At 41.0% G+C, this 16146-nt stretch overlaps 1 protein-coding gene and 1 long non-coding RNA gene across 4 annotated transcripts in view; one reads left to right on the forward strand and one right to left on the reverse strand.

The window, feature by feature from the left end:
- Nucleotides 1–16146, forward strand: part of SNX9 (sorting nexin 9) — a 228538-nt gene that overhangs the window by 113006 nt on the left and 99386 nt on the right. The window lies entirely within an intron of this gene.
- LOC129534309 (uncharacterized) lies at nt 424–1848 on the reverse strand. Its single transcript, XR_008680857.1, has 2 exons — nt 1477–1848; nt 424–726 (listed from the first exon to the last, which is right to left on the reverse strand). It is a non-coding gene; the product is annotated as an uncharacterized lncRNA (long non-coding RNA).

Genomic DNA, 16146 nt, shown 5'->3' on the forward strand with positions numbered 1-16146 from the left:
ATCCTCCCTCCTCAGCCCCGCAAAGTATTGGGATTACAGGTTTGAGACACTACGCCTGGCCACATATTAGGTCTTAATGCGTCTAAGCATCACTTCTCCGGGAAAGCCTTTCCTGATGTCCCCGCCCCTGTTTCAGGGTCACATTACACACCCCGACGCCATTTTATATTTGTTTCTATAACTGATGGCTGTCTCCTTTGAATGCTGTCAGCCTCAAGGAGCTAAGACTCTGTTTGCGATCACTTTTGTATCTTCAATGACAAGTTTAAAAGAGCAAAAATATATTCTAGTGAGATAAGTGACTCGATTATTGAAGTAGAAAACTATTAATCCCCAGCTGTAAGCTTTTGTTCTTTTAATCATGTGTTTTAGTGTATTTGTTAAAAGTGTATACAGGTACAACACAAAATTTACATCTGCAGCTTAGGTATTGGCAATTATATTTTTTAAAACATAATCAATTTTACTAATGATTACATGAGAAATTGCCTGATGTTTTAAGGCAGTTGGAACAAGCTTCATATTTCTGAGACTTTAAAGAGTTGTCTTTAACCTATGAGTTGTCGGAATTGTGTTTAATTTCCAGCTGTATTGGGTTTTTCTCTTGTTGGTGATTTCTAACTTGATTGCATTGTGATCAGGGAGCCTGATTAAAATCAATACTGTACCTGGAAATTTGTTGAGGCTAACTTTATTCCCAGCATACAGTCAGCTTTTATGTTTCACCTGTGCACAAAAAGAGTATACATATTATTGATGTGTGTGTCTGTTCTGTATGCTCTATGTCCACTAGACTTACTGTGCTGTTTATATCTATATCCTTACTAATTGTGTTCCTCTACTTGATCTGTTGTATCTAACTGATCCTCTGTCTACTTGATGGTGATGTTAAAATGGTGAATTAAAAAATTTTCTCTACATTTACAATTAGTATTATTTTCTAGGTGAATTGAAGTTTTTGTCATTATGAAGTGAACCTCTTTACCTCTGGTAATGCATTTTTTCTTAAAGACTATATTTCTAATGTTAATGTGATTTCACTAGCTTTTGGTAAATATTTCCCAGATATATAAAAGCCAATAGCTGAATTTTACCTTTTTATCCAGTCTGATCTTGGTGCCTGCCTGTACAGCATTGTGTTTACTGATGTATTTGGATTTCTGTCTACCATCTTATAGATTGTAGGAGCCCACTCCCAACTTTGTGGAAGGTTTGTGTTATAAGTCTCTTTTTTCCAGTGGTTATCATAAGCATGTTAACATTAAAGTCTGAAATTACTTAATATCATTAGCCTTTTCCTGAATTACAAAAAGACATAAGGTTATTTAACTCCAGTCATCTCCCCCAATATGATCAATTATTGCCCAGTATTTTAGTTATATCTTTTTCACCACAAATTGGACATTATTTTTATACAGTTAAATGTTTTAGATCTAATCATATTGTACTGTGTCTTTGCTTACTGTTTCTTCTTACATTTCAGTCTTGTCTTGAGATAATTTCCCTTCCATCTAAAATGAATTGGAATTTCCATTGAGAAGGTATGTTGTTGGTAAATCTCTTATATGTCTCTTAAGTATGAAAATTACCCTGGTCTTGAAAGAGTTCTAGGTTGACAGCATTTTCTCCTAGTACAATGAAGGTATTCTTCCTTTGTTTTCTACTGGCTTTGACATTTGCTGCTGGGAAGCCAGTTAGCTAATTATTGTTCCTTTGTCGGTGGTGTGACTCCTCACTGGCTGTTTTTAAGACTTTCTCAGTTTTAGTATTTTGCAGTTTGACTGTAGTGTGTCCATGTGTGGATTTTAGTTACACAGCTTGGGGTTTCCTGGGTATCTTGGATCTGAGGACAGGTGCTACGTTAGTTCTAGAACAGTGCTGTTCAGTGTACTCTTTGTGATGATGTTCTACATCTGTGCCGTCCATATGGTAACTGCCTGCCACTTGTGGCTAACAAGAACTTGAAATGTGGTTAGTGTGACTGAGGAACTGTGTTTAAATTTTAATTTCAGTAGCCACATGTGGCTAATGGCTACTTTATGGATGAGTGCAGCTCCAGAAAATTCTCAGCGGTTATTCATGAAAATTGCCTTTTCTCCGTTCTTTCTTTCTGGAACTCTAGTAACATGAAAAGGACCGATGGAAATCTAACTTCCCATCTGTCAACCTGTCATGTTTTCTTTGTGCTGCATTCTGGATGATTTCGTTTGTTCTTACCTTCTGTTCACTATTCTTTCCTCAGTCAGGCCAAATCTGCTCTTTTATTCATTTAATTTTCAGTTTTGGTTATCTTCTATTTTTAGAAATTGTATTTGGTTCTATTTCAAATCTGCTTATCATTCATTATAGTTTCTGGTTCTTTGCTCATATTTTTAAGCTTCTCTTAAGCATGTCAAAACATTAATAGTTTTCTGTCCTAATCTCAGAAGTCTGATTCAGCCATCCGTTTCTGCACATTCTCACTCATGGTGCTTTGTTTTCTTGTGTGTTTTGTGATTTGATTTGATTTTTCCTTGAGTTGCTTGTTTTCCTTGGAACTTCCTCTGCGGGAATCCTATTACCTAGATTGAGGTTGTATCCTTCCAGGGAGGATTTGTGTGTGCTGATACCAGTCTCCTGGGGACATTACATCCTTGGAGTCACTATATCTTTAATTCCTGGCTTAATGTTTTCTCAGCCATACTGGGTAGAATAAATATGGACCTAGCATCTCAGGAGAAATTTTCCTCATTCCCACTACTCTGTATCAATGATGAGACATTTCCTTGCACACAGGTTTTCCTCTTTATCCTTATGCTGAGGTCCTTTTGGAGTCCCAGCTTGTAGCTTAATACAGGACACTTTGTGTGTTGCCTCCCCTGCCCCCACACAGTCCCCAGAGCACAGAGCCAGGCTCCCAGGTTTGTGGAGTCTCCCAGCAGGAAATCCTGCCTCAGCACATGTGTTCTCCCAGGGTTTCTGCTTTCACTTCCTTTGTGGCCTCTCCGGAGCCTTTCCTTTCGTGCTAACTCAGCAGCGTGTTTCAAAAGGTGTTTAGTTTGTATCTTTTGCTTTTAATATTTTATTCAGCACTTCAGTTGTTTCAGTCTGGCAGTGGCTCAGGTATTAGCTTGCTCTAGTTGCTGGAACAAAATCCAAGTCAGAGCATCTTTATAGCAGACTGTCGAGTGAAGGGAGTGGAATATGTGCATGAAAGTGTTAATCTGATCTTTGCAGAGGGAAAGGTCAAAAAGTTGTTAAGCATTTTGGTTGAAACCAAACCTTCAGTCAAACTGTCAAACTGTGGGCATTTCAAAACTTTCCAATTGATATTTCTTTGTCATTTTTCTTTTGACTATTAAAAGCACATGATAGACTACTTACTAATTTCTAGGCATTGTAAATGCAGTGTTTAAGGAGGCTATTCAGTCTGACTCAATTTTTCTCAGTTATTTGTAGTATCTGAAAATCGAGTCATATGGTATTATTACCCACAGGGACAGTACTCAGAAATCACAGATTTGTGATTGTTCATTAAGTCAGACACTTAACTTTAGGGATAAATTAAAGAGGGGGGAATGCAGCTTCATTCTGTTGCCTATTACCCATTGTCATCCACAACTCATTCATTTGAACTTCAGATGTGCCAGGTCCTCTGGGATGTCAGTATGAAAGGCCTGTCCTTGTACTCAAAGGGCACAATGTCTTGAAGGAGGGCAGGCTGTCTGCAGGGGCACAGTGCAGGCTCCTGGCACAGTTCCTCAAGCCCAGAGGCTTTCAAAGGACCGAAGTCTTGAAATGTCTGTGTATTAGCCTGTTCTCATGCTGCTATGAAGAAATACCCGAGGCTAGGTAATTTATAAACAAAAGAGATTTAATTGACTCACAGTTCCAAAGGGCTGGAGAGGCCTCAGGAAGCTTACAAATCCATGGTGGAAGGGGAAGCAAACATGTCCTTCTTCACATGGCAGCAGGAAGAAGTGCCGAGCAAAAGGGGGAAAACCCTTATAAAACCGTCAGATCTTGTGAGAATTCATGAGAACAGCATGGGGGTAACTGCCCCCATGATTCAGTTACCCCCACCAGGTGCCTCCCACAACATGTGGGGATTATGGGAACTACAATTCAAGATGAGATCTGGGGAGACACAGCCAAACCATATCAGTCTGTTACTTAGTACTTTGAGTGAGTTTTAAACCTTACTCTATCACTTCAGTTGCTTCAAAAATACTTACATAGTACAGCTCCACAGTCTGCAAGTCCAGACTTTGCCTTGTCAGATCCCAGATATTCAGTTCAGCAGACATTTCAGTAGCTATTTTGTGCCACTTGGATGCTGGGAGTAAAGATTTGGATCCTCCCTAGGACAGTTGACATTCAGATATTAATGAATTGGTGTATTTAAAATGTGCGAGTTTAAATGTATTTCCTAATTTAAATTCACAGAAAAAGGCTTGAAAATGTAGATGTATGTATAAATAGTTGCCTATTGCATAGTGGCTGCACATAAGAAGTTTTTTTATGTTTTAGTTTGTTTTACAGTCTCAAGATTTTGAGTAATGAATATTTGCTGCTTTTGTAACAAGGAAAAAAAAGATTTTTTTTAAATTAAAAACTTACTGTCTTTAGGCCTCTAAAGCAGATTCCCAAACTTATATACCTTCTGTTAATTTGTTTCAAATCGTACTAGGTTGGAAAAAATTTTTAATGCTTACACATAGTAAGGGCACTTCAATAGAAGAATGCTAATGCATTCAGGATTACAAATATTATTTTGTAATTTTCTTAAGTATGGTACTCAAGGAAATTTTCTTCTTCCAGGGGAAAAAAAGAGTATGTTTTAAAAGTAACTTTAAAACATAACTGAAAACTTACTGAACAACTAGCGCTGAATCTGAAGGTGTTACAAATTGCTGTTTCATAAATACATTGGTAATTTTACCTGCCACCATGTGCCTTCTCCCTCAGGAGCTTAGAAGAGGCAGGGTGGCTAATTCTTTGTGGTTAGGCAGGATTTCCAGCACCGCACTTCTCTTCCCACCTTCCTAAACCATGACTCAGATTTTAGAGTCAAGAGTTGAATAATATGATTTTACAGTTGTTTTGTTGATGCATCAGATTTACTTTGTCCCGTGACTATCTACCAGTATTGCCGAACTGAACTGGGTCCATTTGCCCATGTAGTGGAAAGCCAAACACTGAAGCACCAGGTTTTTGTAGTGAGAAAGGCTTATTGCCAGACAGCTGAGCAAGGAGACAGGAGTTGGACTTAAGTCTGTCTCTCCACGCTGGGGGCTACGTCAGGTTTTGTACTTAGAAGGTAATGAGGCATGATCTGATTGGATCTTGCAATGAGGTGATGCTGGAGGCATAATCTGACTGGATCCTGCCATGGGCAGGACACCAGGGCTTGATCTGATCGGATTTTGGATCCTGCCATGTGGTGTCCACTGTTTTGTTTTTTGTTTTTTTTTTCATCTTCTTTTTATTTATTTTTTTTTTTTTGAGTCAGGGTCTCTCTTCTGTTGCCCAGGCTGAAGTGCAGTGGTGCAACCTCCGCTGACTGCAGCTCAACCTCCTGGGCTCCAGCGATCCTCTCACCTCAACATCCTGAGTAAGCTGACACCACAAAGTGCGTGCCAGCACACCTGGCTAATTTAAAAGAATTTTTTTTTTTTTTTTTTTTTTTTTTTTTTGTGGAGACGGAGTCTCAGTCTGTTCCTCAGGCTGGAGTGCAGTGGCATGATAATAACTCACTGCAGCCTTGAACTCCTGGGCTTAAGTGATTCTCCCACCTCAGCCTCACAAATAGCTTGGACTACAGCTGTGTGCCACCCCCCCGGCCAATTTTTAAAATTTTTTTTTCTTTAGTAGAATTGAGGTCCCGCCATGTTCCCCAGGTTGGTCTCAAACTCCTAGGCTCAAACGATCCTCCTGCATCAGCCTCCCAAAGTATTGTGATTACAGCCTCCCAAACTGTTAGTGTCCACTTGTTAATTCAGTGCTCATTCCTCATGCCCATTCCATTCCAAGTGCCCATCTGAGCACGTGGGTTCTATCCATGGCTGCACACTTAGTTTTGGGCATGCTCTGGTGATGTGACGTTCAACCTGGAGGTCCATGCCAGCTGAAAAGCAACTCATAACTTTGTTACATAAAAGTTGAACCAGATTAGTCTGATGCAATTCCAACAGTATGTAAAGCATATTCAATGTCCTTGCAACCCCTAAAAACTCCAAAACCCTAGGAAATCAATACCCGTTAGGTTACTGAGATCTGTGGTTACAATAGGTTGAGCTGTCTGAATCATCTAAAGCCAAGATGATACCAAAAAGTATAGAGATTTTAAATTTAATTTTATTTTTGAGACAGAGTCTTACTTTGTCACCCAGGCTGGAGTGCAGTGGCGTGATCTCAGCTCATTGCAACCTCCACCTCCTGGGTTCAAGCAGTTCTCCTGCCTCAGCCTCCCAGGTAGCTGGGATTACAGATGTGTGCCACCACGCTCAGCTAATTTCTGTATTTTTAGTAGAGATGGGGTTTCACCATATTGGCCAGCCCAGTTTCAAACTCCTGACACCAAGTGATCCACCTGCCTTGGCCCCTCAAAGTGCTGGGATTACAGGCATGAGTCACCACGCCCAGCCAAGATTTTTTAAATATTCTGATATTTACTTCTATTAGAGTTCAATTACTATATAATGACCAAAAGCAAAGTTTTCAGCCTTTAAAAACCCATTCCCCTCCTTTTTTTTTTTTTTTTTTAAATAGAGTCTTGCTCTGTTGCCCAGGCTGGAGTCCAGTGGTACAAACATGGCTCACTGAAGCCTTGAACTCCCAGGCTGAAGCAATCCTCCTGCCTCAGCCTCTTGAGTATCTGTGATATGGTTAGGCTTCATATCCCCACCCAAATCTCATCTTGAATTGTAATCGCTGTAATCTCCAAGTGTCACGGGAGGGACCAGGTGGAGGTAATTGAATCATGGGGTCGATTTCCCCCATGCTGACTGAGCTGATGGTTTTATAAGGGGTTCTTCCACCTTCACTCGGTACTTCTCCTTCCTGCCACCTTGTGAAGAAGGTGCCTTGCTTCCCCTTCACTTTCCATCGTGGTTCATGAGGCCTCCCTAGCCATGCTGAACTGTGAGTCAATTAAACCTCTTTCCTGTATAAATTACCCAGTCTTGGGCAGTTCTTTATAGCCGTGTGAAAACAGACTAATACAGTCTGGGACCACAGGCATACACCACCATGCCTAGCCATTTATTTTTTATTTTTTATTTTGGCTGAGAAGGGTCTCACTCTGTTGCACAGGGTGGAGTGCCGTGGCGTGATCTGGGCTCACAGCAGCAGCCTCGACCTCCCAGGCACAAGCAATCCTTCTGCCTCAGCCTCCCAAGTAGCTGGGACTACAGGCACATGCCACCAGAGCCAGCTAATATTTAATTTTTTGTTTGTTTGTTTGTTTGTTTGTTTGTAGAGACAGGGTCTATCTATGTGCCCAGGCTGATCTTGAACTTCTGGGCTCAAACATTCCTCCTGCCTCAGCCTCCCAAAGTGCTGGGATTACAGCCATTACCCTTTTTGATAAGTGGAAACATCTTGTGCATGTTCTGGAGTTTTCATTATGAAAGTGATAGATAGTGATTCTCTAAAATGCTACAAGTATTGAATTTTTTTCTCAAACTCCCCTCTTCTCTGATTCATTAGGACCCTCTGCTATACAGAAAGATATGGCAATGGTAATAAGCTTCCATCTGAGAGAGATATTGAACTCTTGCTAAAGTGATGATATTTCCTAAGGATTAGGTATTAATGGTAGAGCTGTGGTACTCTAACTAGCTGTATCACAGTCACCAACCCGGGGAGCTTGTTAAATCACACAGAGTTTCTGATTCAGGAGGTCTGGAGTGGGGCTGAGAACACACATTTCTTTTCTTTCTTTTTTTTTTTTTTTTTGATAGAGTCTCACTCTCGCCCAGGCTGGAGTGCAGTGGTGCGATCTCAGCTCACTGCAAACTCCACCTCCCAGGTTCACGCCATTCTCCTGCCTCAGCCTCCCAAGTAGCTGGGACTACAGGCACCCACGACCATGCCTGGCTAATTTTTTTGTATTTTTAGTAGAGACGGGGTTTAACCATGTTAGTCCAGATGGTCTCGATCTCCTGACCTCGTGATCCGCCCACCTTGGCCTCCCAAAGTGCTGGGATTACAGGCGTGAGCCACCGTGCCCGGCCGAGAACACACATTTCTACCAGTTCCCAGGTGATGCTGATGCTGCTGGTCTAGGGACCTAACTTCCAGAACCACTATTGTGAGGGATGGAAAAATAAAAGAAAGAACTTGGGTTCTGTCCTTGGTTGGTCCCTAAGATCTGTGAGGCTGTAAATTGGGTGGCTGCACTAGCATGCCGTGTGCAGTGAACACTTGTGTCTTGCTTAAAGGATTATTTTATCTAACTGGGTTCAAATGATGCAGAAAATCACAGATCGGTAAAATATTCTCAGAAGCTATTTAGTTTCTCGCCAACTTGTAGTGTTGTCAGTAACTTTTCAGTTCTTTTGATCGATCGTTGGTATTATATGCAAAATGTCTCAACACTGTTACAATCTCACATTACCATGGAGGCTGGTTACTACTCTTCTATTGCCTTTTAAGTTAGCCAGAAAACATGCGATACAGTTTTGTGTGTTATTAAAACAGTAATCAGTCCAGATTTATTTGCATGGTATAATATGTTCCTATCGTGATTATATAATGAAAATAACTTTTAATTCACTAGGAGAGAAGAATCCTGTTCTTAAATTACTTATAAGTCAGATAATACATGCCTTTGTGTAAATCCAGTTTTTAATGTTATTTGTGTTGTAAGTACCCATACCTAATTTTGATGAATTTGAATTTCAGTGGCTTCATTTTTCCTGTTTGCCCACTTAGAAACTTTAAGGAAGTAAAGAAACAAATGTTTGTCAAAGCTAGAAAAAAGAATGTATGTAGTCCCCAAACTAGGTAAATCTACCTCTGAATAATCAAATCCACCCATGTATTATTATAGGACCCATATGCATGAAGGCATGGGCATGCTGTCTGTGTTCATATGACCTGTCTCTGCAGTCAGTAAGAAGTAACGGGTGTCTAAATAAGAGAAGGGCGCAGATCGTGAAGCCGTCGTTGGCATTTAAACAAGGTGGCAACTGAACTGCACTGTTCAGTTTCTTGTGGGATCGGTGAACAGCATATGCTGTACCATTAATTATGGAAGGAATACATGTAATTGTTGGCTGTGGTTAACATTAGAATATTATTATGCATGAACATCAAGGGATATTGACAGAAATATTCAGTATGCTACATTGCTACCAAAAATCAAATTTTGTTTGTTTTTTTTGAGACAGAGCCTCACCCTGTTGCCCAGGCTGGAGTACAGTAGCAGCTCACTGCAGCCCCAACTTCCCGGGCTCAAACAATCCTTCCACCTCAGCCTCCCAAGTAGCTGGGACTACAGGCATGCATCACCATGCCTGGCTAATTTTTGTATTTTTTATAGAGATGGTGTTTTGCCATGTTGCCCAGGCTGGTCTTGAACTCCTGGGCTCAAGCAGTCTGCCCACCTCAGCCTCCCAAAGTGCTAGGGTTACAGGCACGAACCACTGTGCTCGACCAATAATTTTTTTTTTTTATTCAACAGTCTCTCTCCAGAATTTATACTGTAAGTGAAAATGCATGTATATTTTTCTATCCAGAGAATTTACAGTCTAATGGAGAACACAGACACTTAGGTATCTTCAATTAGGTGTACGGTTGCTATGGTAAAAGTATGTATACATAGTGTACAGTGAGATAGCTCAGTATTTGGAGTCAGAAATGAGACCCTCTGACCTGTTTCCCTCCATTTAGCCATTGGAAACTTAAGAGTAAAAATAAATGTATATCAATAAAGAGCCATAGTGTGAAAATTTTATGTAGAAGTGCTAAATATTCTGACATTATGTTATTCATGATGTAGGAGAGGATCATTTCTCTAGTTTAGGGAATGGTGTTAAATACTTGAAGGCATGTTTAGTTTGAGGTCTCATTTAAAGAGCTCCTATTTTAGTAACTGACCTTGCAGGACAGACAGTACATTTTAGAGCAGTGTAAATGTCCACTTTCCCTGGTTGTACTCTAAAATTTTATCTGGCACTGGTTAAACTAAGCCACTCTTAGGAACCAGTGAACATTCGAGGCAAGTAGTCTGTGCCCAGGCTTGTTCTAAATCCTTTGTGGCCGAGGACATAGCGTCTTGGAATGGTTAAAATGGATCTGCTCCTTTTGATTTCCAGGTAAGCTGTTGTTTGATGTGTTTTGTTTACCTGGTTTGCAATACCCAGAGCTTATTCTAGAGAAGGGATTCCCAGCTGGTGAATTGTCAGGGGATCTTTAACTCTTTAAAATGTATATAGATTCGGTTAATAAAATACAGGTTTACTTAAAAACACTGGACTTCATAGTACCTTTTTGGTATTAGGTATCAATGAATTGTCCTTGTGTATAATTACTGTAATATGTGTGCGGGGATGTATATATGTAGTGAATTAATGTTGAGGTCATTGGCATTCCTCTGTGATTCATTATAGCTGTTACATAAAAGCCTATTTCCCCTATTAGTGTTTTGTTTCTCTTGAATTTTATATTTAGAATAAAAGAGAAATTGTGTCTTTTATTAGAGATGCAATGAATGAATAAAATTAGTTCTACCTGCTTATGAAGCATATGTATTTTCATGTAATGGTGGTATAGCATAGAGATTAGGAGCCTGGGTTCAAATCCCAGTCCAGTTATTAATACATTACTTTGAAAAGTTACTTACTGTTTCACTTTCCTTATCTGTAAAATACAAATAATTGAATGGATTCAGGTGTGAATTCCATTGCACAGTCCAAGTGGGGGAAAAATTATAATTTTGCTTTTCTGTAATAATTTACAACAAATTACATCCCCATTCTGCTGGGGAAGCAGACCTATAATATTTTAGTTCCCAGGCCACCGCCTCTTACCCAGGGTGAAGCATAATTTGAGGGTGGGGATGGTAACCTAGTGCCATGGCCTTGAAGGTGTGACCCCATCTTGCCCTCTGGTCTCCTCTTTAGGCCTTTCCTGCTGCCCCTCAGTTTAGTAGCTCTCTCCACCACTTCCTTGCTGTGCTGCTTGAGGACATGGTAACCACCTTGCTGGTTGTGCGCAGTATTGGGGCACGAATCTCTGCAAAGCTCAGACCTTTCTGTCTTAATGTGATACATAGCTGTTTGGATTCTCCTATCCCCTCCGGTTGTTTCATGGTTTCACTAGGGTTCTGAAAGCAGGTGAAAAAAAACAAGAAAGCCTCACTGGGAAGGTGACACTCAGGTAGAGATCTGAGGGAAGGTGGGGGTGTCTTTGGATCTCGGGAAAGAGCAGACCCTCAGGCTGGTGCTTGGGGTGTCTTTGGATCTCGTGAAAGAGCAGACCCTCAGGGTGGTGCTTGCACAGTGAGGCCGGAGCTGAGGGAGCTCAGGGAAGAGGGGCTGCTCCCCAGGCTGAGGAGGCCCAGGCAACCACGGGGGCTTTGACATTTATTTGGCAATAAAACCATTGGAGGGTTTTCACCACACCCAAAATGACTGACTTTTACAATTCTTTCTTTCTTTCTTTCTTTCTTTCTTTCTTTGTTTCTTCCTTCCTTCCTTCCTTTCTTCCTTTCTTTCCTTTCTTTCCTTTCCTTCCTTCCTTCCTTCTCCCTTCTCTCTCTCTCTCTTTCTTTCTCTCTCTTTCTTTCTTCTTTCTTTTTTAAAGAGTTGAGCTTGCCTTTATTACCCAAAGCTAACTGCAGGAGTTAACAGTCAGTTTGCTTTGATACTGGATTTAAGCCATATTTTATCCCTTCTTAAAACTTAATTGATTGTATCTTATTAAAGCCACACTAGGAAAATCCTGTGCTCCATTTAAGTCAATCAGTAAGAGAGCTTCAGAAGGATTGACACAGTATCCTTCTCTATATGAGGAATACCCCAGTCAAATCAGCTGGGAGAAAAAACTTCGTAAAGAAATTTTTAAAAACCTCTATTATTTTGCATTCGAGATTTTGTCTGATAGAAAATTTCAGATTATGTTTCCTGGATATACTGAAAGTGAATACAAACGGCTCGTCAGACCATTTGGCTGTTACCGTTATACTGTTCACTCGACTGGTGGCCACCTAGACATAAGCAAAGTACTTGCAGACTGCTAGATTTCTGACTGATGAAACCATTTCTGATCAGCGACTCACTGCATTTCTCTTCCGATGAGGGTCACTGTTTGCAGGGTGTCTAGTATAAACTTCCTGAAGCCCCAGCAGTCTTGAGAGCAGCAGTAGAAGAAAGCAGGTGGAACCCTGAGAACTGGGGCAGAATGCTGTTATGGGCTAAGAAGAAATGGCATCATCTTGGCTTAGAATTTGGAGATTCAATGAATCTTTATTCTTTCATGGTTCCATTAAGTGATTATTTTTAATATGAATTATATCACTGGAATTTCATATTAGTCGTGCTAAAAAATTCCACATCTGTGTGTTTTAATTTAGGGTCTTCAAGATGAAGGGCATCCCCCAATGATTAGGAGAGGCACAAGATAGAAAATACAGATTTTATTACCTACAGGCCCTGGGAGTACATAGCAATCCTGGAGGTCACACACAGGATGGTCAGGGAGCTTGAAGGTCAGGAATTGTGAAGGGAGACAGAGAGATTGAGACCTACCTAGAGACCCATGGGCCTTCATGGGGTCCAAACAGGTTTCCCCCAGGGAGGTTTAATTGGTTCCAGGAGGTCACACTGTGACTGCACAGCCCATGTGGGGTGTGGGGATCGGGGCCAGTGAAGTAGGCTGTGTGTAGCTTTCCCATGGGGAGGTGGTTGCCAGGAGGAAGTTGTCTAAGGCAGATATCTGGATTGGTCATGTTGAGGAACTGGGAGGAGGTGTACAACTGCACCCTGTGCCATGTCCAGGGTGACAGAGCCCTGCTTCTGCTATGACAAGGTCCCACTTATCTTCAAAGTGCATGCTGAGGCAACATAAAATGATAAGAATTTACTACACTGTGACTTTTAAACTATCATCTCAATGGTTTGGCATGATTCAATATTTTCTATTTTAACTTTTTATTTATAAAAATTTTAAACATGGACAAAAGTAGAACAGCACAGTGACACTCCCTTGTGTACTCATCAACCACCTCCACAGTGATCCTGGCCCATTGTGTTTCGTCTAGCCTCCCCTCCCCTATTTTCCCCTTTCCTCGTTATTTTGAAGCAAATTCCAGACATCGTTTCATGGTAAGTATTTTAATATATATCTCCAAAACTGTAGACTTAAATAACTGTAATTCCTGTTATACTTAAAAATTCAGAATACATTCTTAATATCTTCAAATATCCAGTCTGTTGGTAGGCAGTGTAAACATATTCATAAATTAAGTTTGCTGTATCTATTAAGTTGCTTGATGGTATTAAGGTGAGAACAGTGCCATCTCTTACTGGTTGACATTTGTGTGAGTCTGCCCATGTTAATGTAAAACAGATTTGCCACAGGTAATGTGACAATACAGGTAACATAATCTAACAGTTAAAAAATATATGCATGTCTTGCTTTTATCTTGTTGACTCCAGTGCTCTTATCAAAATCCTCATGATGCAACTGCCCAATGGGTTCACCATGACCGCTGCCTAGACAGAATCGATTTATCAAGACAGGGGAATTGCAATGGAGAAAGAGTAATTCACGTAGAGCTGGCTGTGCAGGAGACCTGAGTTTGTTAGTCTCCCCGAGCATTTGGGGATTGGAGTTTTTAAAGATAATTTGGCGTTTTTAAAGATAATTTGGTGGGTAGGGGCTTGGGAAGTGGGGAGTGCTGATTAGTCAGGTTGCAGATGGAGTCTTAGGGGGTTGAAGTTAGGTTTTCTTAATGTCTTCTGTTCCTGGGTTGGATGGCAGAACTGGTTGGGCCAGGTTACTGGTCTGAGTCCATCAAGTGCAGGGTCTGCAAATATCTTAATCACTGATCTTAGGTTTTACAATAGTGATGTTATCCCCAGGAGCAATTTGGGGAGGTTCAGACTCCTGGAGCCAGAGGCTACATGACCTCGAAATTGTAATTTCTTGTAGTTATTTTGTTAGTCCTGCAAAGGCAGACTGGACCCCAGGCAAGAAGGGGGTCTTTTCAGGAAAGGGCTGTTACCAATTTTGTTTCAGAGTCAAACCATGGATCAAATTCTTTCCCAAAGTTAGTTCTGGCCTATGCTCAGGAATGAACAAGGACAGCTTAAAGGTTACAAGCAAGATAGAGTTGGTTAGGTCTGATTTCTTTCACTGTCATAATTTCCTCAATTATAATTTTGCAAAGGTGGTTTCAAGGAGATAAAGCCCTTCTAAGCCTTTCTGTACAGCTTAGGTGGTGCCAGCAATGGGAGGATGCTTAGGACAAGGGTTGAAGAATTGACGAAAATGAAGATTGAAAAGGAAATATAGCTGACCCTTGAACAATGTGGGGGTTAGGAGCACCGAGTGCCTGCCCAGTTGAAAATTAAAGTATAACTTTCGACTCCCCCAAAACTTAACTACTAATAGCCTGCTGTTGACTGGAAGCCTTATAACGTAAACAGTTAACACATATTTTGTATGTTACATGTATTACATACAGTATTCTTACAGTAAATTAAGCTAAAGAAAATGTTATTGAGAAAATCATAAGGAAGAGAAAATATATTTACTACTAAGTGGAAGTAGAGCATTAGGCCTTCATCCTCATTGTCTTCACATTGAGTTGGTGGAGGAAAAGGAGGGTGGAGTGGCAGAAATAGAAGAAACAGTGCATGTAAAGTGGACCAGACCTGTGTTGTTCAAGGGTTAACTGTACTGATTATCTTATCTTAACTTAAAATGTATAATGTGCATTTACTCACCAATCCTTTGATAGACAGACAGCTATGGGCTTTGTGTACTTCTGATTGCAGTGCTAAGTGATCCATTTTGCATAATCCATACTCAATTCATTACAATTCTCATTTTTTGTTTCTTTTAGAAGAGCTTAAATAGTTTGAAGACAATTTCAAAGCATCGTGAGTACAGAATTCTAGATTTTAAAAAATTATTTCCCATTTGTCTTTTTTTTTTTTTGAGATGGAGTCTCACTCTGCCACCCAGGCTGGAGTGCAGTGGCATGATCTTGGCTCACTGTAACCTCTGCCACCCAGGTTCAAGCAATTTTCCTGCCTTAGCCTCCTGCATAGCTGGGATTACAGGCCCATGCCTCCTCACCTGCCTAATTTTTGTATTTTTATTAGAGACAGGGTTTCACCACTTTGGCCTGGCTGGTCTCGAACTCCTGGCCCCAAGCTGTCTGCCCACCTCAGCCTCCCAGAATGCTGGGATTGTAACCGCCCAATGGGTTCACTTTGCCTGCCGATTTCTTAGAGCCGATTTCTCAGGACAAGGGGAATTGCAATAGAGAAAGAGTAATTCATGCAGTGCAGGAGACCGGAGTTTTATTATTACTCAAATCAGTCTAACCATAGCGTTTTTAAGGACAATTTGGTGGGTGGGGGAAGCCAGTGAGCCAGGAGTGCTGATTGGTCAGGGATGAAATCATAGGGAGTCAAAGCTGTCTCGTGCTGAGTCAGTTCCTGGGTGGGGGCCACAAGATCAGATGAGCCAGTTTATTGATCGGGGTGGTGCCAGCTGATCCATCAAGTGCAGGGTCTGCAAATATCTCAAGCACTGATCTTAGGAGCAGTTTAGAGAGGATCAGAATCTTGTAGCCTCCAGCTACGTGACTCCTAAATCATAATTTTTAATCTTGTGGCTAATGTTAGCCCTACAAAGGCAATCTAGTCCCCATGCAAGGAGGTCGGCTTTGGGAAAGGGCTGTTGTCATCCTTGTTGTTTTTTTTTTTGTTGTTTTGTTTTTTTTTGAGACAGAGTCTCACTCTGTTGCCCAGGCTGGAGTGCAGTGGTGCAATCTCGGCTCACTGCAGCCTGCACCTCCCAAGGTCAAGGGATTCTCCTGCCTCAGCCTCCTGAGTAGCTGGGACTATAGGCACCCGCCACCATGCCTGGCTAATTTTTTGTGTTTTTAGTAGAGATAGCATTTCACCATGTTGGTCAGGCTGGTCT

Source organism: Gorilla gorilla, chromosome 5 (assembly GCF_029281585.2).
Source record: "Gorilla gorilla gorilla isolate KB3781 chromosome 5, NHGRI_mGorGor1-v2.1_pri, whole genome shotgun sequence".
NCBI classification, from domain to species: Eukaryota; Metazoa; Chordata; class Mammalia; order Primates; family Hominidae; genus Gorilla; species Gorilla gorilla.